This window comes from Charadrius vociferus, unplaced genomic scaffold, assembly GCF_000708025.1.
Source record: "Charadrius vociferus isolate BGI_N301 unplaced genomic scaffold, ASM70802v2 scaffold325, whole genome shotgun sequence".
Taxonomy (NCBI): domain Eukaryota; kingdom Metazoa; phylum Chordata; class Aves; order Charadriiformes; family Charadriidae; genus Charadrius; species Charadrius vociferus.
In genome coordinates this window covers 3,120,102-3,142,746 of record NW_009648526.1, presented here as the reverse complement: position 1 = coordinate 3,142,746, position 22,645 = coordinate 3,120,102, and positions in this window count along the sequence as shown.

Below are 22,645 nucleotides of genomic sequence, written 5' to 3'. Positions count from 1 at the left end.
CAAAGTCACAGCCCCCAGAAGGAGGCTGTGGGTGGAAGAGAGATGGGCGCTGAATCATTTTCTCCCAAAATCAAGGAATTGTTTTGGCTGCTTCTTTGCTGAGGTAATTTTGTGTCTGCATAGATAATAATAAATAAATAAATACATTGTAATCACTGTGGATTTATGAGACAACTGAAGATATTTGGGCTCTTGAAGAAAGAAAGGCTGGGAAAATAAGCTGACAATTTTTTGATGTGTCACATGCCCAACTAAAACAAGCTTAAATATAATTTCCCTTATTCATCTATACTTACAAAAAAAGTAAAAATAAAAAAATAAAAAACCACACCACACACACAACCAACCACAGCTGGCATTAAACCCATAGTGTGTGGGAAGCTATATTATGTGCTCACTTTGCAGACTTCAGAAGGAGCACTTGCAGGCTGGTTACAACCCTGACGAAGCAAATCCTACCCCAAACGATTCTCACACACCCTTGGCAACCAGTTCTCTTCCTGCTTATTTTTCTGTCTTAAATTAATGCTCCAAATCCTACAGCACTAGCTACACCCTGCAAATTTTGTGTCATACTTATGAACACAATACAATCATTAGGGGGTTTCTCCAGATGAGCCATCACAGAAATAAACCTCATATTTTATTTTGTTTTGTTTTTCCTGAAAGGAAAAGTTCTTGATGTGGCATCTTAATTTGGTTATCAATTGACTGGTGTAGAAAGCTGTCTATACCTCTAAGATCTCAGCTGCTTCCTCTACAGATGTTAAATTTTTTTGGAGCTTCTATAGGAAAAGGCCAAGGTTCAAAATATTAGGAAGTAATACCATGGTATTTCCTGAAGTGGACCTTATAAGGTCAATTCCCCCTGGCATGTCACCTTATGAACACTGTGATTTACTGAAGTGACTTTCGAACTCTCATTAAAATAAGTGTTGTTTTTTCCTTAGTAAAGCCTTTCCCACCACAAGAATAGACTACTGAAAGCTACTAATAGTGCTATTTCAGTCCTAAGTTCCCACTCACTTACAGCTTTGGCACATATAAGGACATAGGCACCTACTTGGGACCCCTACCAACATGCTATACAAGGGTAGATTTAGATTAGATATTAAGAAGAAATTTTTCAATGTGAGGGTGGTGAGGCACTGGCCCAGGTTGCCCTGAGAAGCTGTGGCTGCCCCATCCCTGGAGGTGTTCAAGGCCAGGCTGGATGGGGCTTGGAGCAACCTGGTCTAGTGGAAGGTGTCCCTGCCCCTGGCAGGGGGGTTGGAACTAGATGATCTTCAAGGCTCCTTCTAACCTAAATCTTTCTATGATTCAAATACATACCTCAGGCTTCACACCATTTTATTGCGTTTTGCCATTTCGCCTGTAAATTTATTTAGGTAGATTTACTTAAATGAAAAGGATACAGTATATTTCTTTTCCATTTTTAAGTTGTGCAAAGGACTCTAGATCTTGTTCTTGTATCTAAGCCTTGCAGAGATAAGAAACGAGGAAAGGAGACAGAAGGAACCCCAGCCATTTCAGTTATAAATGCACAGCTTTTAAGTGGTCAATGAATTGAATTTGCCCTGCCCCCAAACATAAACTACTGAAGACAGACAGATCTTTTACATATAGTGAAAATAAAGCTTTGGCCAACTTAGCAGGAATAATGCAATAAATGGAGCGAACAGGATAAAAACTTTTGTAACGATATTGGCAACCTTATAACACTCCACATTCAAAGCTGACAAAAAGATATTAAGAAAAAAAAAATTATATCTTCCCTAGGGATGGTGGCACATCTCTAAGGATATCCATGAACAAGGCGCAAAAATTAATCCCCATTGCTTGCTGAACATGGTATTTCTCTGTTGCTAATTTTACAACTAGATGTGCCAGTTTACTTAACAGTTTACTTTAAACTATCTTAGTAACACGACTGAACATTAACTATCACTACTACATTAACTATAACTACTACTTGAGGCCCACACCATGAACAGCAGTGAGGATGTGGACCTTAGTGCCTAAAGACGAAACAAGACCAGGACCCCTTCCTCTAAGTATTGCCAAAGCCTGTGTGCAATGAAGCAGTTTAAGATGACAGCACAGACAAAGGGAGGGGATGGCACATACAAACAGGCAGAACGAGCAACATGAGACCACTTACAGTCCTGTTAGTTCTACATTTATTTATTAAATTTTCTTGGGTAAGATAGCACGTCACTACCAGGAGCCTAGCTAGCTGCAGTGAAAATGGGTTGCCTTTAATTTCCCATTCTTGCTTAACACAAGACCCAGAGCACTACAAACGCATATTTGCCCACCTATGAGATTTTGCAAGGTTTTAAGAGCCAGGAACAATATATTGCACAACATGGGTTATGCTGTGAAGTTCCAGCTTCCCTGAAGTCCACAGCAAAATTCTCATTGACTCAAGCAGAGCCAGGACTTCCTATCAGTTCCCAAGAGGTCAGCTGTGCTGAGAATTGTGAGCTGTGCGCATTGCAAAGAGAGAGTATCACCAACCCTTCAGCTTGCACTCACTCTTCTTGTGATCGTTTTTGCATGTGGTGGTTTTAGCTTTGCATGCTTTACAGATCAAGAAGCCACCACAGCATTCTGGGTTTGTTTTATTTATTTCAAGCAATAACGAGGCACACTTAATTTCTGTTTTCCAAGGAAAAGTGCTGCAGGGATGGAAATTAGATAAAACCTCGTAATTCATCTGGCTTCCCACCCCCCACCCCACCCCACCTAGCTCTCTTTGTTGCAGCTACCCATTTGTTGCAGCTCAGCTACAAAAAACTTTTCCCTGCTTCAAATAAGCTTTAAACCTTGTTTCTTCAGCTTCAGTTACACATTATCAACAGAGCTTAAACTGTTGTTGCCTTACTGATCCATGTATGGAATCTGAAGACAAATTTAGATTTGGATGAATTGCTCTCCCCTTAAGGACAGTGTATGACCATGGAAAGACATCACAGTTCTTTGGCAGCACTGCTCCTGACAGCTACCACCATCGGACACCCTGGCTCCCACAGCCACATAGCAAAGAGGAGGAGACTGAGATGATCCGTGTAAATGCATAGAGCCCAAGCTGTAGGAAATTTTGCAAGTTTGGTTTGCACAAGTTTTTGTGAGTTTTTCCTTTGATTTTTCCATATATGTGTTTTGGCACCCCCTGAATTTCACTTTAAGTTTCAGGTTTGAACAAGAACGTTAAAAACTCAAACTGAAACTCACTTGAAACCATCAGGTTTCATTCGCAAAACCGTAAGTGGGCTTCAAATCGTTTGAAAGGTGCAAATTAAGGAATTTAAGTGAAACTTAGAACAGGCAGTTTTATATCTAAACATAGAGCAAAACTTGAAAATAAGCAAGTTTTGTGTGGTTCTGTAAGAAACATTTCTTGCAGCAGTTCTCCTGGGCTTACTCTTGGTGTATGTGGAGAAACGTGCTCTCTGCACTCGCTTAAGATGTTGCAATACTCTAATATGCCAGATTATTTTTTCTTTAAACCTCTGCTTAATATCTCTCCTCCTTACTCTCTCTGGAGAAGAACCAGCACCAAGACCTTCAGGCGATGAACTCTTACAATAATTCCCCAGAAATCTCCTCTCCTATTTTAGGACCTAAGGGGTTCCTTGCTCATCGTTATGCACTATCTGTCATTATCTACAAAGACTAAAATGCCAAGGATGGCCTTCAGCTGTCAGCTCTGCCCCTCTGAACAGGGTGTTACAGGATGTCTCAGTCAGCATTAGCAGTCACGGGAGAGGGGAGATTCTTTCATTCAGAGCAGGGAATAGCCTCCACAGCTGCAGAACACAGGAGGCCCAGGGAACTTCCTAAGGCCAGCAGCTGTGGAAGCAAATTTTGGCTGGGTCGGTCCATTATTGTTGATGTACATAAGGCCTAAAAATCAGTTTCAGGAAATAGTGCACATGCAGAAAGACTCATGGTCTTATTTTTCATATTTAGATATGCAACTGTGTAACAGTTAAACCTTGTTTTGGTGTTACGCTCAATATTGTTTAATAAAAACTTATGCCAGCTCTTCCAGTGAACTCATATTTAAAGGAAAACTCAGACCTGTCACCACCTCCCTTTTCAACTAAACCAGTGCAGCAATCATGACTTGAGAAAGTTGCCAGAAGCACAAAGTTAAACTAAGTTAGACATCTCTTCTTTCATACTGTAGTACGTATGAAGTTGGGAACATTCAATTTTTACTCTTACTGTGACTTAAGCACCAACTACTTATCATCCTAAATAACCCAACAGTGTAGCAGTATGCCCAATCTCATTGCAAAAGGTCATCTTTCAGAAGCTTCCTAGGAGACCTACATGAAGACAATGAAACCTAATGTAGTGTTCAGCACTACACATTTTTAGTACTTCTGGCTCTGTCATTATGCCCAACCCTGAAGATTTAGAGATTTCTTGTTACTCTGCCACCGAATTCCGAATTGCTTAAGTTTTCTTGTAAACTCTGGACTAACTCATATTACTTTTCCACCTTGATGTCAACTGTTGTAACATAGAAGTAATTCTTGCCTAACTTCACACAGACGTGTGTTTAGCTCATGACCCTCTGATATTCTCAGATGTAAATTCAGAACATCGTTAGCAATACACATAACCCCAGAAAGGGCTAGGGAGACATTTTCTCCAAGACATTCAGGCAGAAACGAGGCATGATCTTTCCATTTTCGTCCAGTTTCAGTTTGAGGTGAAGCAGCAAAGACCGCCCCTCCAAATCTAATGTTCTGCAAAGCAGCGGCAGATTCGGGATTCCCTACTTCATGCCCTGCAGAGCAAGCCAAAACCTAAGAAACAGACTTGCTCAACAGCTGAACAACAGAGGCAGAAACAGACCCATTCTGCAAGGAAAGCCAAAGAAGGAGTCAGAGAGAGAGCCAAACCCACCAGCTTCCTCCTGCTGGCTATGCAAGTAAGAAAGAAGCCCAGAACAATGGAGGCAGCAGAACAGGATTACACTGGGGTCATTTGGTTTAGTTCCCAAATGGCTGCTAACAGATGCCACTAAGTAAAATTTGCTCTGCATTGCTGCTGCCTCATCACCCTGGAGCCACATACCCCATGCTCAGTTTGGCAAACTGCTGCTTCTTGTCTGCTTCATCTACCCAGGCTGAGACCCAGACATCGATGGGCCCATGTGGGGGGCCCAAACTCCACTGGCTCCCCCGTGTTTTGGACCCATCCCTAGAGCTGGTAAATAATCCTTTGGCAGCGCTTGCCTTGCAGAGAGCATCTCCCAGCCCACCCCTGCGGGTTTATGAGAAAAGTGCAGCTGAGACAAGGATTGATATAGAATGGGTCAACTGACAAGCAGGAAAGGATCAAAGACCACTTGAAAGCATAGGAACAGAGGATAGCGAGGCAGGAGAGGACATTGAAGGACAGGGCACCAAAATGGACAGATCACGAGAAGGGACAGAGAATTTAGGGAACAAGAACATAAAGGGAACACTATGACATGTTGGCTCCCAACCTATGACTTGAAGGCAACACACTGTAATGTTGTTTATGACACAGGAAATGACAACGTTCTGAGCAGGACATGGAAAACAAAGTATGATGTTGCCAGCAGCGGGATACTTGCTCAGTGTTGTCAATAAGCCAACACAGGTTGGGGAGCACAGCACTTTGTCTCCCTTAACTAGAAGTTAAAATTACTCCACCTGACTCCCCTCCAATTTTTTTTTTTTTTTTTTTTGTGGCTGCATCTCTGGTTAGAAGAATTTGGCTCAGGAGCTGGCCAGCTCTAGCTGGCTACAGCATATGTAGGCAAGACAAAAGGGTCACAGCCCATTACCCTACAGACAAGTGAAGACCACACAAAATGTCCCCAGCACTGCCTGTGGCTGAACAGGCCTCTAATTCTTAGTGCTGCTTATTTTGGTGCTTGCCAACGACATGCTGACAGGCACGTGGAGAGATGCTAAGGGGTGCTTTCTGGGCTGATCCTGTTTCTGAGCATATGATCTGTGTAAGTCTGCCACACATCACAAGTACCCAATATATCACAAAAACTTAAAGATTCCTGCTTGAGATCAGATGAAGAAAAGACCCTTCTGTGAGAATCAGGAGATAATGAAATTTCTTAATTTCTAACCAAATAAACACTGGAATGTTTATTCTCTGGTCCCCATTTCATGTACATGATGATTTTGAAATATTTCTGTTTATTTTATAATATGCAGCAAAACAAATGTTCCTTACACACAGAAATAAACAGTTCTTTTTCTCCCTGCCATACACACACACACAAAATTCTAGTAAGAAACTTCCTTCCACATCCTTCCTTTGTGGTTGTGAACTCCTTTGGCGCTGACACAACTCTCAGCAGAGGCAACAGAACACTTGCCATTGCTTTCAGTCAGAATATGGTTGTGCCCCTTTCTTGTAGCAGGCAGAGAGTTAATAGAACAGAGCCAAAGATGTATTGTAGGAGACAGGAGTAAATCAAATTATATGAAAACATTCCCACGGTTTTGATTTACTTCACAAAAAGAAGCAAAATATTAGACATCTTATATTACTTCATGTTTGCCTGGAGGGTAAATGTGAGGTAAATGTTCAGAAAATTCTAAAAATGTAGCAATAAGCCCCTTCTACTAAGTTCTGTATAAGTTCTGCATTACTGAGAATACAATATTATTCTAAGATGCTGAATAGCAGTCTCTAATCCTGTCTCGGAGGCCAATAGATTCCACCGGTTTAGATAGCCTATTCCTTAGCAAAACTGAAATTGAAAAACTAATTAAAATTGTAAGTAGAAGGACCCTCGGAGCAGTAAACTGGGCAAGTTTGTAGTGTTGCTGACATCTACTGACAGAAAGCGAAATTGCACATCTTAGGAAAGGGATGAGGGGAGACTGGGCCCTTCCTGTTTGCCATTTTAGTTTTCAGCCACATTTTATGCATGCTTGCATATTTATCTATTAGTTATCTTGTATCAATATTCACTTGCTTTATTTAAGGTCAGTGATTCAATAGAGACGTTATAGGGAAAATATAAGAGGAAATATAAGGGACATTCAGGAGATGGCTGTATCCCTTATGTAAGTGCTGCAGACTTGTTCTTATAGTGCCAAAAGTCTGAATGCCCAGTTTGACACACAGCATCAAGTATATCAGGATACATGCCTAGTTCATACTGACTGCACGTAAAGCCCTCAAATTGTGTTAGCTGATGCCAAAATCCACACAGTCCAAAATACCAGATTTAGGAAACTAAAACTTGTGCAGCATGGCACAAGCGACACTGAAAATTTACATATAGTTTGTTTCCTATAGGAAATGTATAATTTAGCTAAACTATGGTAGGAATAAAAATACCACCACTAAAAGAATGGTACTTAAAATAACAATTCAGAGATACTTTCTGATCTGCATGTCTGTTGTCATGATGACGTATGGCAAGTACACTATTCAGACAGTTCAAGAAAAAAATTTGCTGCTATCCCATGCGTTATAAACCATATTCTTTCCCCATGCTAAACAGGAAATCCATAGCCATCCTTATAGCCACAGAACCATAACCATTATTACAGATCTCATGTCTAGGGATTTCACGCTACAAAGTTAACAGGAAAGGTCTGTGTATCTCAGTTTGGGTATTGCCAGGGGCGAGGGGGAGAAACAACATATGAAATTCTCATAGAGTTGGAACGAGTCAGGGAGATAATGAACGTGAGTGGATTTGTGTTTTTCTACTTCTGCACCAACTTCTTATTGCTAAAGTTACACTGAAATTACAGGATTATAAACAAAACTAAGTTGGCCAGTAAATATTTGTAACATAGGGCAACACTATCAATGAAGCAACTTAAGTAATTTTCTTTTTATAATAAGAGAAACATCCACAGTCAAAATTAAATATCACGTTACAAGATTTGGCCCTCTTACCTTGACAGGGACAGGGTTTCAATGTCTGCATGGGCTTTTCACATTTGTTTCTGCAGATTCTGAAATGGATATAAACATATGAAAAGACCTTTGGCTCGTGTATCTGATGTATAAAATATCCCCAGTAGTCATTCTTGGTCACACGGGGCTAAACCTCAGCTTTCCTACATGAGTAGGTCCAACGGATAAAGCTGATTCACGCTCACCTCCCACTTCAGTTCTGCTTGGAGCATCACACATAGACTAAAAACTGCAGCGCAGTGTTGAAAGCCCTCTCCCAATTGTACTCTAACTTAAGGTACTTCGCTCTCATCTATGCTCCAACCTTGAAGTTTTCTTGGTACCTAAAGCTTGGCTTCTACATGCATTCTCACATGCCACAATCTTGGCAGGGCTATACAACTTCACACTTACTTCTCACACCAGGGTCCATTAGGATTCATGCAGTCATCAACTTGTGCATGATACATTCTCATTGCTCACATTGGCCTCCTCAGAAAAAGTAGTTGCAGCCTCGTCTTTCTTTCTGGAGTACAAAAAGGTGGGTTATATAGATTGTCCACCACAATAATCCTTCCAAGAATGACTGGAACCTAATCTTTCCCTTCTATGTGTCAGATAGGTTAGAAACCCAGGCCACGTTCTCCCTCTCCCCAAGGCTTGCTAATCTGGATAACAGCTTCCCCAGAAGAGATAAGCTTACACCAGTACAGAATAGTTTGCAGGCTTGTGGCTAATGAATTCTTCTGAGCCATACAAGAATTAGACTTTAAAGGAAGAGGCTCCCTGCAATAAAGGGATTTAATTCTAGCTGAATTCAACAGTCACCTAATCACTGGATGGCGTGATTTCGTAGAAATGACAGTCACCTAACTTCTGAAAAGAAATACCCAGGAACACTTTTTCCTGTCAGGAACAAGACTGCAAATCCAGAGTACCTGGAGGTACTTCCTTACTGGCCCTCTTTTTACTTTCCGGTGTGATCTAGACTTTGCACAGCTCTTTCAAAGGGGACATCTCACATGTTGTATAAGAACCCCTGGCACTTAACTCATGGCTGTGCCTTTCACTCTGTGGTCTGACTTCTAAAAACTGAACAGCACAGGGCTCATCACTGTGACATCTAAGTTTCAGAAAATCTCTTAATGAAATGCCATTTATACACTCATATCAATGCATTTTAAATGGGCATTTAGGAGGATTAAGTATCTAGCAACGCAAAATCCCACAGCCTGGTACTTGGATGGAGTTGTAAACAGTGTCATATTTAAAAAATACACAGATCAGAAACAAAGATGAGGGAGCAGATATATTTGAACAACTGTTCCTGTACAGAAATTGTTTCCTTATTCTATTATAAATCTATTTCTGATTACCTTAAAAGAAAGTTGAAACATTTGGCTTTCTAGAAATAACTTGGTTCCAAAGATGAGTCTCTGAAAAGGCTCATTCTGGCTTGCACTCATTGAAAACCAAGGCATTCAAATTAATATCAACATTTTGGCAATTCTAATAACAAAGACTGCCAAAAGTATGTTGTCTATCAAATGTACACGGAAGAAAGATGTTAGAATATTAAGAACAGATGTCACAGATATCTTCGAAAATACTCATGCTCCCTAAGTACTCTGCAAGGCAAGATGTACAAAAGCTCATGAAAGATTAAATTAATGCATTTTGTCCAAATGCTTCCAAATGCTGCATATGTATGTAAACTTACTTATAAAATATGTACATTTAAAGATATTAGAAAGGAGGACTGTGTCATAATTTTGTAATGGCCTTGTACCTTAAAATTTAGAGCTTTAACAGTTCAATAACATATTAAAGACTACTTTCTATAGTCTCTTATTTAAACCATTTTGCTCTATTTCAGAGAAAGTGTGCAAGGTTTTCCACTTATTGAGTATTCTTTTATTTACATTTTAATTATTATTCAACTGACAAAGGAAGTTTACAAAAAACTCCTACGCAACTTAATGAAAGTAATCTTCACATTAAAACAGCTGATTGTGTAAAATTAAAAGACTGCTCAGAAGACCTAAATATCTTAAGAGTTTATTTGAGCAGGCACAGAACACGCTTTCATCCTCTGCTCTAGTTATTTTCAGTATTGACAATTCCAAACAGTAAAAATTAATCCAACTTCCAACAGAAAATCACAGGGATTGGCCGATGTACTTCTTTATTTATTTGCAAACATAGGAAGCATTAGATTCTTTTTAATCGACAGAATTGAGAAAAAATTTTACCTACCTCTAGACTTGATGTTTCCAGATTTCAGGCACAAAAAAATCACCTTACACAAAGCAAGCCAGAATTTTCCTATATGACACAGTCAGGTGATGGAGTGTTCAAAAAAAAAAAACACAAAAAAACCCCACCACAAACCTATTGAATATTTTAAAACTCACAATAAAATATAGGGCAATGACAACACTGTTTCTTATGGGATGATATTTTTAAATCCACAAGCAAGAAATCTGAACATAGCAGATTAAGATAATGATTTTGATTTTTTAATTTTCCTACTGAAATCAGCATTTCAGTAAGAAGTGGATCACGGCCCTATAAAATATGCCATGAACTTGAATTCACTTGAGCAAGCAGAGCTGAACAAGACTTGTCTTTAAGTTTACACCTGTGTGCATGCTAACCTAAAATAAAGATTTTCTGAGGTAAAAGACTAACTATTTGATGTTAAAATGACTGTGCTGAACTCAGAAACATGTTGTGGATGACATAAAAGTAACATAATAACATAACAATAAAACACCACAATCGTAATATAATAATAGCAAAACCCACGACATTTTCTGTTCTTTAAAGTTTTTAAAACACTGCTTATTTCTTCTTACCATGTAATGCTGCCCAGATAATAGCAACGTAACACTGACAACTACAGCAAGAATAATTTCTTGGCTGAGGGCGGACCGGGGTGCCCTCACAGCTTCGCAGGACGCAGCCTGCCAAGCTCCAGCCCTGCCATGGAGGCCGGCTCTCCTCCTGCAGCACAGCTCTGGAAAACATGTTTTATTTCCATGAGCACCACCATGTGTGAGGGCTTCATTGAAAAGGAATAGATATAAGCCTGGCTTTGTGAAGTACACATTTACAGGCTTTGCTGAACCAGGCCTTAAACCATGACTTCTCTTTTTTTAAAATCATCCCCTTACATTAACAGATGGGAAAGCAAACTTGGCATATACGGATGGCTTAATTTTTTCCCCTTTGAGTAACCCGGTTATATCCAGTTTCCGCAGCAATTTTAAGAGTGTTTACATTGTTGTTTTTTTTTCATTTCCCTCTGTTAATAATACGAAGCAGACGCGGTGCATCTGATTTACCTCAGGAGGCGGCGGGAGAGGAAGGGTGCTGCCGGCTCCTCCACGGAATGCGCTGAGGGGAGTGGAAGGGGGCGCTGCGGTCGGAGTTATTTATTTTGTTAATATCTTCGGACCCCAAGGGCCCCATTCTCGTCCTCCCTGGCTGGTCTCCAGACCAAGGCTGTCAGCCAGGGAGAGTATAATATCTTCAGGCTATGGCCCATTTAAAGCTTTTCCTCAGCTCTCACTGAGCTTTTCCTGCAGCTCAGGGCAGGCCATGCCGCTGTGGCCACCAGCTACCCCCGCCGGGTGCCTCACAGGGCCTGTCCCCCGTGCACCCACAGAGCCCAGGCATCGCTCACCTCAGCCCCCTGGCACACAGTGGCACACAGTGGCCCGGAGGCCAGCTCCTCCCTGCCTGAGCAGGCCAAGGCCCACGGTGCAGCTCAGCCACCATCCCGATTTCTGTCACCCCAGATTTTTTCCACCCCCTCACAAACAAAATCCCTGGGCCAGTACTTGATCCCCCTGGATTTTCCAGGGGGATGACTTGCAGGGAGGTATTCCCGCTTTCTGCATTTCCCCTCTTAAGCTCCCTAAGGAGGTCTGATATTTAATTAAAGTATCATGAAAGAACTAGATATTTAATTACATGATTGTGTCAGATAGCCTAGCTTGACAGAGCATCATAAATCCACAGAAAAATGTTTAAATGTTGGTGTTCAGCTGTGACCCAGAAACTGCGAACGGGCCAGCTATATTCTTCAAGCAATGGAAACAGCAGTAGTATCAGGCAGGGTTGCACACACCTGTATTTTTCAGTAAAAATATCAAAAGACATTTGAAAACCCTGTTAAACCATATTCAAAATTTATCTTGGTTGGTTACTCCACTGACACAAGGGTACACTACCTAGCACAGCATTGTTCGTTAGCAGAGCATCATTAACCCAGGCAGAGCTCGGCGCTAATGAGGCTATATTGCCTCCAGTGCCCTGACAGGCCAGCCGGCTTTCTGGGGTGCTGCCTGCTGCCATGTCGATGTCTCTAATGGCGTTACACCAGGAATGCACGAGCTAATTATATAAAAAACTAGTTACAATTTACAAACCCTAAAGCAAGTGCCAAGCAAGGCCATTTTTGTGTAAAGAAAAAAAAAAAAAATTGGTTTCTCTCTACCTTAGGGTTTAAAATTGCTATGGCAGCCTTGAACCGTTGGCACAACAACAAAAAACCACAAAATGCCTCGTATGGCACAGGTCAGCTCTGCAGTGGGGAACACAGTGATCATGGGGGGACGTTGACTCTCCAGCCAGAAGCATAAACTGGGATTTTACTGAGGTCGTGGCTCAATCAGACAGCAAGCCTGGTTTTAAGCATCCAGTCTCAACCACAAAAAAACCCACTACTGGGCACGTGAAACAAATGGCTACACTGGTTCAGACTGACCCCATGAGTTTCACATTTGTTTCAGCTGTTCTGAAAAACACCTTTGTCCTGTCAGGCTGTGTGCTGGATGGAGCATTGCCTGTCCTTACCCAGCTGGCATAAAATTGTAAAGGCAGCATAACCAGCACACTGGCTGCTCCGGCTAAGTAGACAGGAGTAAGTTGTGTATCCACGTGGTGTCCTGGTTGAATTAGTACTGTTGGGTGATCATGTGTTACACAGCACCAGTATTACTAATAGTAAAACCATAATCTGGGAAAACATTACAGCCTGCCACTACAGCAGGAAAAGTGGAGAGTTTGTCCTTCAGTAAGTCTCCTGGTTGTCCTGGCCAGACAGAGCCAGGTGGTCCTTGATCAAAGCCCATGTGCAACGTATTTAAATGCGATCTGATCCAGGGCAGCCCTGTGACATATACCACTCCTACAAACATCCTCTTATATTACTACCACAAACATCCATCTCACTGCAGTGTCTAGGCAACAAAGTATGAATTTCATATCAAGTTCCATGATAAAGTGTAATCTGACTCTCATGTCTCCTCTACTCCCACCAGTAAAGCTATTTAGCTGGACATCAATTTAGCAGGGAACATAAAATTAAGTATAGACTAGATTTAAGGATGAGTGTCATGCTCCCCTTCCCTGGCAAATGGCTGGAAGAAGGTGTTCTAGGCTTTCATCCTGATCTCTACATCACTGAATCTCAGAGCCTCCAAATATTTTGGAGCTATCCTTTCTTATGCACCAACACTTGAAAGAGAGCACACCAAGTCCTCTGCAGCACTTGCCTCCTAAGTTGTAGCAGAGAATTATGGACCACATACACAGGTTAGACAGATGTGACACAGGCTGAAACACAAACTGCTGCTCCCTCCAGACCTATGAAACTTCATCTCTCATCTTCCTGTTTTTAAAAGGTAGGAAATGCACAGTTCAGGTGACAGTCTCCCACAGATTCTCAATCCTCCAGGAAAAGCAGTCTGATCTCTCTAGCACAATAAAGGAGACAGAGCCCTTTTTCTGTGGAAGAAAAGTATGATACCTCATAAGCCAGGCATAATGAGTGAACTCTAAAATCGTGCTTTGCTGATTCCCTTTATGCTAAAAGCCAAATGCAATTGATAACGCTGAGCAACTACTTGTAAGATAGAGAGCAGAGCTCCTCTGAACATCTGGCTAATATATCTGACCTGTACTCTGTTTTGCAGAAGGATTCTGATATTGTAATAACAATATATGTTGTTTGCTCAATTGGTTTGTGGTTGGTTTTTTTTTGTTGTTGTTGTTGTTGTTGCTTGGCTGTTGGTTGTTTGTTTTTTTTAAGCAAAGTGCTATTTACAAAGTAGCAAATTGTAGCTTTACCATCTAATGAAATATTTACTCAATTAACATTTTTTCTACATCTTGCTTTTTTTCTTTTTAAGCTTTCTCTGCATATAATGTAGGTACATGGCACATGAGTACAAAAGTCAGCTTGTAATGTTTGTACTTAAAGGTTTGCTATCTTTGGATCTCTACAAAACTTCATAATAGTTTAGGAAATAAAAATACCCAATTAGAGGAATGACTTAACATTTTAAATGTACATATGTCAAGTGTCTCAACAGCTACCAAGTACAAACCTTTAAAGTTCACTTCCTCTCTACTGCACAGCAGTTTGAGTCAAAGCAGGGATCAAGACATACAGCTTCAGCTCTTTTGCTTTTGCATAAAGCAAGCACAAAAAGAATGCATAAGGAGAATTTACATCTGCTACAAGTAATTTGAAGATAATTTCATTACTGTTTTCTATTGACATTTTTTATTCTTGGGAAAAAGTAATCAATGTTGGAACAGGGCACAGCTGATAAGTAAGGCAATTACCCAGACTGCCCCATCCCTTCAGCAAGATCAGAAAACAAAACTGGAGGAGGTAACCAGAACTGTCAGTGTATTTCAGATTCAAGATCTGATGAGCAATTTCCATTAAATTCCATGGGAGTTAAGGTATCCAAAGCAGACGCGCAAGTTTTAATCACAAATAGAACTGAAAACAGTGGCTGCCCTGTAAGAGAGGAGTATTCTGAAGTTATGGCATGGGGCAATACACAGAACAGCAGCAGCACATCCCGATTACCTGTTTACCTGGTCAGTGCAGAGCTGCTCTCTGCAGTCAGTACTTTGTCCAGCAGAGTTTTAAGCACCTGCTGATGAGAACCTAACACCTACCCATAGGGGATCATTCAACAGATAATTCCTCTGTTACAAGATCTTTTGCTTAATAGTCACAATCTACATTTTCCTCTTAGCTTCATCCATTCAGCTTTATTCCGTCTTTCCTCAAATGCATCTGAGTAACAAACCTCTAAATAATTTGTCTTCCTCCTCTGCGTTCCTATAACAATGAATAGATCACACTGTCTGAACTATAACACTACAAATTTCCAGTGCATAGTTTTAGCAATAAGGAATTAGGTATTCTAATAAATACAAGGTTAAAACTAGGGGAAATTAATTACCAAGCTATAGATCAATGAGCAAGAGGTGAAACTGCTGAAGAGATGCTCTTATTAGATTATCAGACTCAAGGCTGATTTATAGCTTTCACTGTGCTTCCCTATCCATCATTTTTATAGTACATAGAAAAGGTTACAAAGCGCAAATTGCTTTTTTTTAATTAACGTTAGAGTTTTATATAGGCTCAGATCAGGATAATCAGGCTAGGTTACTTTTTTTTTTCCCCAAAAAACATGAAAGCAGAAAATACATTTTGTTGACCTGGGAAAGCTGTGACAGAACTGAATAATACAATACACTTGTCAGCCTGCAGCTTCCTAATATGCTTGCCTATGATTTGCCCAGAAATTACAACAAGCTGGGCAGCAGCCCTGCTGAAAAGGCCCTGGGGGTCTTGGTAAAGTGCAAGCTGCGCAAGTCAGCGGTGTACCTGTTCAACCTGGAAAAGGGAAGACTTCAAGGGGATTGAACAGCAGGCCACCAGTACCTATGAGGAAGTCATCGAAAGACAGAGCCAGGCATAAGCTGAAACACAGGAGGTTCAGACTGGGTTTAAAGAAAAACTTCCCCCCCTCCCCCAGGAGGGCAGTCATACATAGGAACAGGTTGCCCTGAGAGGTTGTGTAGTGTCCATCCTTGGAGGATTTCAATATCAGACTGGATTAAAGCCCTGAGGAATCTCACCTGGCCTTATAGCTGACTCTGCTTTGTGCAGGAGGTTGACCTAGAGCACTCCTGAGGTCCTTTCTAACCTGAACTGCCATATGAACCCAAGCCTGACTTGGGACACAACAATTTTGACAGCTAGCATAGAAGGGACTCTCTGAATTGTACTTAAACACACTTCTGCCTCTTCCACCTCTGAAAGTGATAATGACCTGCAGGTCAGGCTAACCCAGCAGTTGCCTAAAACTTTCTTAACCTATTTGTATAGCATAACTCAATAACACTGGCAGCCAGCTTACACTAGCGCTCCTGCTAGTGACAGCCAAGGTAGGAAACGGTAGGAACATGGGCTGATGTTGACAGCCTGGGCTGTGGAGAAGCACAAATTAAACTGAAAGTGGCAATGAAGATTTAGTAATCTTGAATACACTTCAGAAGAATCCCTCAGTTTGTCCAGGGCCCCTGGCAACAAAGATACAGATCGTCTCAAAATAATAATAGTAAAATTTTTAAAAAGCATGAACGTAGTCATTTTAATATAATGTGTAAATAACTCCGCAATCTGAGAGACGTGATTCATTCCTTCTGAAAGAAGTGATTTTGCAATTATAGCCCACACTAGAGGCTTTTCTAAGGAATATAAAAGTTGCACAATAACTGAGCATGCTTTTACTAGCCATTCCCTTATCACAGTTGTAACATAGGATCAGATCTGGACTGCAACCAGTGTTTCATTCGGTCTTGTAGCTCCATCGCTACCTCTTTTAAATACTTTGGTACATAGAAACATCTCTTCACTGTCTGTAAGGGATACCACATTCTTAGCACTACCACATTACCAAAAGGAAAAAAGATAAGGAAAGACTCTCTAAAAATATTGAGAATAACTTTTAAAAATGATTATTTATAATTTTCTTTTCAGCACAATCTCAGTGGTTACCATAGCTGGAATGAATTACAGTGCACTGCCAGGATTTTCAGCAAAGGCCCTTCCACCCCAGGAAAAGTTCAGTTGCATTCTGTTTTAATGGCTCTTGGCAAGCTTGCACTATTGTTTTTGTACAAACAGAAGTAAATTTGATATAAATAAAAAATAGAACTTTACGTGAATGAAGCAAACATCAAATTCCTTAATCTTCAAAAGAAATTCTATCCCTGAATAATTAACTATGATATATTTATAAAACTAGAATAATTGAAAACAGAATTCTAAGTTGATTCATGTGGACTGCGCTGAAATATTTATTATTGCAAGTCCAGAAGATCTGTCTGGGTTTTGTCACTGGAAATGTCTAAACTCAGTGTCCAGATGTTTATTTAAGTTGCTCCCACATAGTTCTAATGTCAATTACCAGGGGTTATCAGAGAGCATCACTGTGTATCTTCCTTGACTAATATTCTCATTTCTTCTGCATCTTTGATGTTTTCTTTCATTAAAATTCCTGGCTCACCGCCACAAAAATCTGCCATGCAGGCAAAAAACTGGTCTGCAGACATGACATATGATGATGCCCAATGTCTGCGCAAGGATAATATTTATCATCAGCTATCATTTAAGCAGCACTATAATCAGTACAATGCCAATTTAAAGAAAGCAGCACAGAGAAATACACATGAAACCAGAGAATAAGAACTTCTAACCAATATGAAATAACTTGGGTCAGTAAAGAAATTATTATTGCATATAATGAAGATTTTGTGAATCTGGTTTGGGTTTTTTTTTTTTCCCTTTAGGAAAAAGCAGGGGGAAAGCCAATGACAAAGTAATTTCACACTTAATTACAAATGGAATTGATGGATCTGTAACTCTGGAAACCACAGTTACATCAAGACTTTTATAGTAACCAGGAGACAACACAGGCCACTCATAACAGTGACTTCAACAGAAAAAGCATATCACACAGTCTCTGAAGGTTTCCTATGTTCAAATGCAAATAGTCGGCTAACACAACTCATTCTTATTTATATCTCTGTATCTGTTGCCCAAAACCAGTTGCTTCATTTGGTTTGTCAGTAATTCCTGAAAGATTTATTTTTTAAAATTTCTAAGAAAACAGAAGAAAACCAATGCTAATTCAATGTAAATGGAAGTAGAGGTATAAAATGGCTGGAGAAAATACTGTTGATGCCACTTCATGTTTTCATGTTAGTACCCAAATACACCGGGTTCCTCTCTTTGTGAGGAATGTTACCCATTTTAGTTCTAATCAATCAGTAACAGACAGACACCTTGTGACTTCAATGGATAATGGTCTAAATGACTTGGAAATGTAAATCTCATTGATTATGTAATTTACTTCTCTCCCACCGCTGTTAGATTGGGAAGGCATATCCACCTACCAGCCAAAGCCATAACAGCTGATTATTCAGCTTTGCCATTTTCCCTCACTGGGATCTTCTACAAATGGTGTCGCTGCACCTCCAGATTCAGTTGTGATTCTGTGTGCGCAGTAAAAAATCCCACAGCTTCTTGCAGAATCACAAGTTTTGTCACAGAATTTGTCTTCATTGCAGCACAGGTTGCATGCAACCTGCATTGCATGCACTGGGAGGGCAGTGCAGATGACAGCTTCAATTCAGAGATGGATGCAGGAGATCACATGCTGCTATAACAAGAACCATGGTATTCCCAGCACTGCCTGGCTAATCTCTGAGTAAATTAAATGTATATGTTACTTGCATCAAGTAGCAATTGAGAAAATATTTTTCAGAAAAAAAAAAAAAGAAACAATAGAAGGAAAACACGGACAGAAATTTTGCAACTGAAATTTCTATTCAGGAGAAGTGTACAAAGAACATCTACAAAATGCTCAGCTTCAGAGACTCAGCTGAGACTTGGACTGCAACTAATTTGGCAATTATATCACTGCCTTGATCTAATAAGCAACTACATTAATACCAGCTGTGTGGACAGAGGGAAGAAATATGCATATGTTCATTAAGCATTATGGCCCTACTTATCTCCCCTCCTGACTTCAGTGGAGATGTGCCAATTTGTGCATGACGCAATTATGGTCCCCAATATCAAACCCAGAAGAAAAGCAATGAGGGTGTCACTTAGTAAAAATTCTTACAAACTTCCCTGTCAAGAAATCTCTCTTATGCTTACTGCTGGAGAACACGTTCACTCATATTCGGATGATGAAAATTGAAATACTTAGTTCAATGATTCTAGCAAGCTGAAAATCAATTTGCTTCCCACACACATTTCACTGTGCTCATTTATGTTGCCTCCTCACATTCAGTAATTGGTTCACAACTCTTATTCACATATTCCCTTGCAAATAGAGATTAAACAAAACACAGAGCCAATATCCCAGTTCAACAGAGCACTTGCACATAAATGTTCCTAGAGGAATAAAACTTTGACTTCAGTCCATGCTTTCATGCTTCACCAAATCAAGGGCCAATTTAATAAAATCTTACTAACCAAATGGTCAAAACAGTTGCTTTAAACAAGAGATGAGTAAATGCATCTAAGTCTTTGCATACATATGGAATAATAATTACAGTATTTATGAAGGAGTCAAATGGAGTTAAGCACTCATATCCCATGGAAAGTCAACGCGAGTGTAAAATGTTTGGACTACACTCAGCTAACATTTGCCTGCCACAATGTCAGCAGTGACACAGCACTGCAGAAGTGTGAGAATAAAACACAATCATTAGCTTACTGAAAAAGAAAAAAATACCACAGCAAAATAAATGTTGTTTTCACACAGCTGTCTTTTCTACTTCCCTTTCCCTCCTAGAACGTGGGAGTTCACAACCCAAAACCAAACATTAGGAAACCAGGAAATCTCAGTGGTGATCTCCACACGTACCACCCTAAGAGCAGCGGACTTGCAACAAAACATGAACCACAAACTCGGGAAAAATACAGTTCAGTTAGCACCTCCCTGGAACAAGACCACACCACGCAAGACTGACTCCCTGAAAAATTTGTTCTTACAAGACGCTTTGGAGCAATTACGCTTCCTTCTTATACTGCTCTGAAGAAGCAGCAAGGCTGGCAAAGCAGTGAAAAGCCACCTTTTCCTCCAGCAGAGTCCACAGGGTAGAGCACAGCTTCTTCCAGCACAGGACTCCCATTCCCTGTCCCCTTTATGCCATTCATTTTATATAAAGACCAAGAATTCATTGCAACTCCCCTGGCCCAAGGATACTCCTTGCAGGCACTAACTTGCTAAAGGCAGATGATGAGCCAGATGCCACTCAATGTAAGCCAGAAATGTTTTGAACAGGGTCCCACAACAGATCATTTTCACTGACAAAACCCAGCATGGTAGACAACTGAAATTACAACCACCAGCCAGGCAGATCTCCACCTACAACTCAGGCTACTCAGGTCCTACCTCCTCCACAAGACTGCTAAAGGCTGCCGGCTTGTGGCGTCTCTGTGATATGGGAATTGCCTGCGAGTTCCATAAATAAACTCCCAAACTACTCTGCGGGGCTGCTCATGGGGCATGACCGGCTTTTGCCATGGCTTCCTGCTCAAGTTTTGATTCACCAGTCTGTAGCATGTGGATATTCTTTTTCCTGACTCCTGATACTGTGTCCCTGTGGCAGGTTCAGAAATTCCACAGCACAGAGCCATAGGTTTCAAATTCTCTCAATTCGCAGGCCCCACTTCCTCCACACAGGAACTTGCAGCTTACTGTCGCTGACTTTTTTTTCATCCCATAGCCCTTAGAAGCAGTCCACAAGCCAGATGGAAAACTACTAGCAGAACTGCTGACCTGTCAGCTAGGTGTAACTCTAAAAACCAGGAAAAGCTTATGCATCTTTTCTACCCTCTTACAGTCCCCCCTAATAATTAAGTACAGCAGCATTTAGGTCTTTTTTCTTTCAAATGTTATTTCCCAAACACTTAACATAAATTTTTAGGTTGCTAAATCCTCTAGATCATGTTCTCTCCCTCAGGAAAGGTTATAACTGTGAACAGAAACTCTATTAAAGTTCTTTTCTTTTGTGCAGTTTGGGGATCAGGTACTCCTAACAATGCAAAAATCAAGGGACTGCAGCTGCTGCTGCACAGGTACCTGCCTCACATGCTATAGTTCTCAGACTTGCAGCACACCATTTAAGCTCTGTCTCTGTGCCATCTTTCAGACCTGCACAATTGCCCAGCTTTATGTCCTACGGATTTTTTTCATCCATTTGCATTCCCAAGTTCTATTCCCCTATATAGCAATTGTTTCCTGACTCCATCTCCAGTGTTTTCCTTGTGGAACACTGAACCAAAACATTCCAGTTTTCCCCAAAATGCAACTGCAAACTTTACATGGTCAAAATAAAACACTATTCACACAAGGAACTTCAGAAACATATTATCAATTCTTTATTTTCTACTGGGTTAACAGCTCACTCCACTAAAACAGCCCACTCACAAAAGAGAGCAAGCTCCTCAGTTCTCAGTGTATGTTTTGTAATGTTCTGGAACTGGAGAACAGTAAAATGCACAACAGCAACACCATGCTCCGTCAGAAACTTAATTCAACATGGCTAAATCATTCCATGATTCATCCTCTTATTCTCTAACCTTTTACAGACTTCTAGATTGCACACCCTCCTTAATATGGGACTCTATACCAAACTCTTTGCTTTCTTATCACTCACAAAATTTTCATTCAAAGTACATACCTGTGATCAGAACCTAGGACCAACAAGCCCCCACAAAAGCTTCCAGGTTTATAATACAAATGATATAATACAAACCCTTTAGCAAAAACTTAAAATTCATACCTTAAGCTTGATTTTGCGTTCACACAGCAGTCTCTTCCACGAGGACACCTGCAGCACTGTGCTGAGAAGCTGTTAATTGCATAATAAATACACAACACACTTCACCTGTTACTAGAGCAGGTTTTTTTTTTCCTTAAGGGTGAAGTTTGCCCATTCAGGGGGATCCACTTTGGCAAAGTCCCAACATACTGAACCCTTTCAAAATACAGTTCAAGAAAAATGCCTCTGCTTCACAGAGTTTAGAGAGCAAAAGTTACCCTTAAAAGGACAAGGGAAGCACATAATTTTAGTAAGCATAAGACAGAGGTCAGCAGAAGCCTACATTGAGCTAGATTTCAGTAATCTAGAACAAATTCTTAACTGTGTAGCTTTAGTACAGAAAAGCTTAAAAAACTTTAAACGTGTGACTTTTTAAGTGCTGTTAGTACAGGGACAATAGTGATCTTAACGAGGAGGAGAGATGCAAACAGGGCTGGAAGTGGTAGCTTGTGCTTCGTGCAACAGCAAAGGGAAAGCCAATACACTGCTGAGGCCTCTTGTCCTTAAGCAGTACAACAGACTGAAATAATGGGAGGACTGATGACAAGACCCGGCTGGATGACAGTGGTAGGCAGCATGGACAGTGGTGATCTGAGAGATGAACTGCATCCACAAGAGAAGAGCACTCCACTGGCCTGCGGACTCAGAACCACACGCTGAAGGAACATGCTGAGGGCAGAAATACATACAACTGAGGGTCAGATGGGTCATCAGCATGGATGCTGAGGAATCACAGAATCTTCAGAGTTGGAAGGGACCTCTAGAGATCATCTAGTCCAACTCCCCTGCCAAAGCAGGATTGCCCAGAGCACATTACTCAGGACTGCATCCGGGCGGGTTTTGAAAATCTCCAGAGAAGGGGACTCCACAACCTCCCTGGGCAGCCTGTGCCACTGCTCTGGATGATTGTGAATGACTGAAAATGCCAAAAAATCGTGCTGATAAAGACAAGTGATTGTGAGAAGCTCGGAGGATGAAGCAGGAGCACACA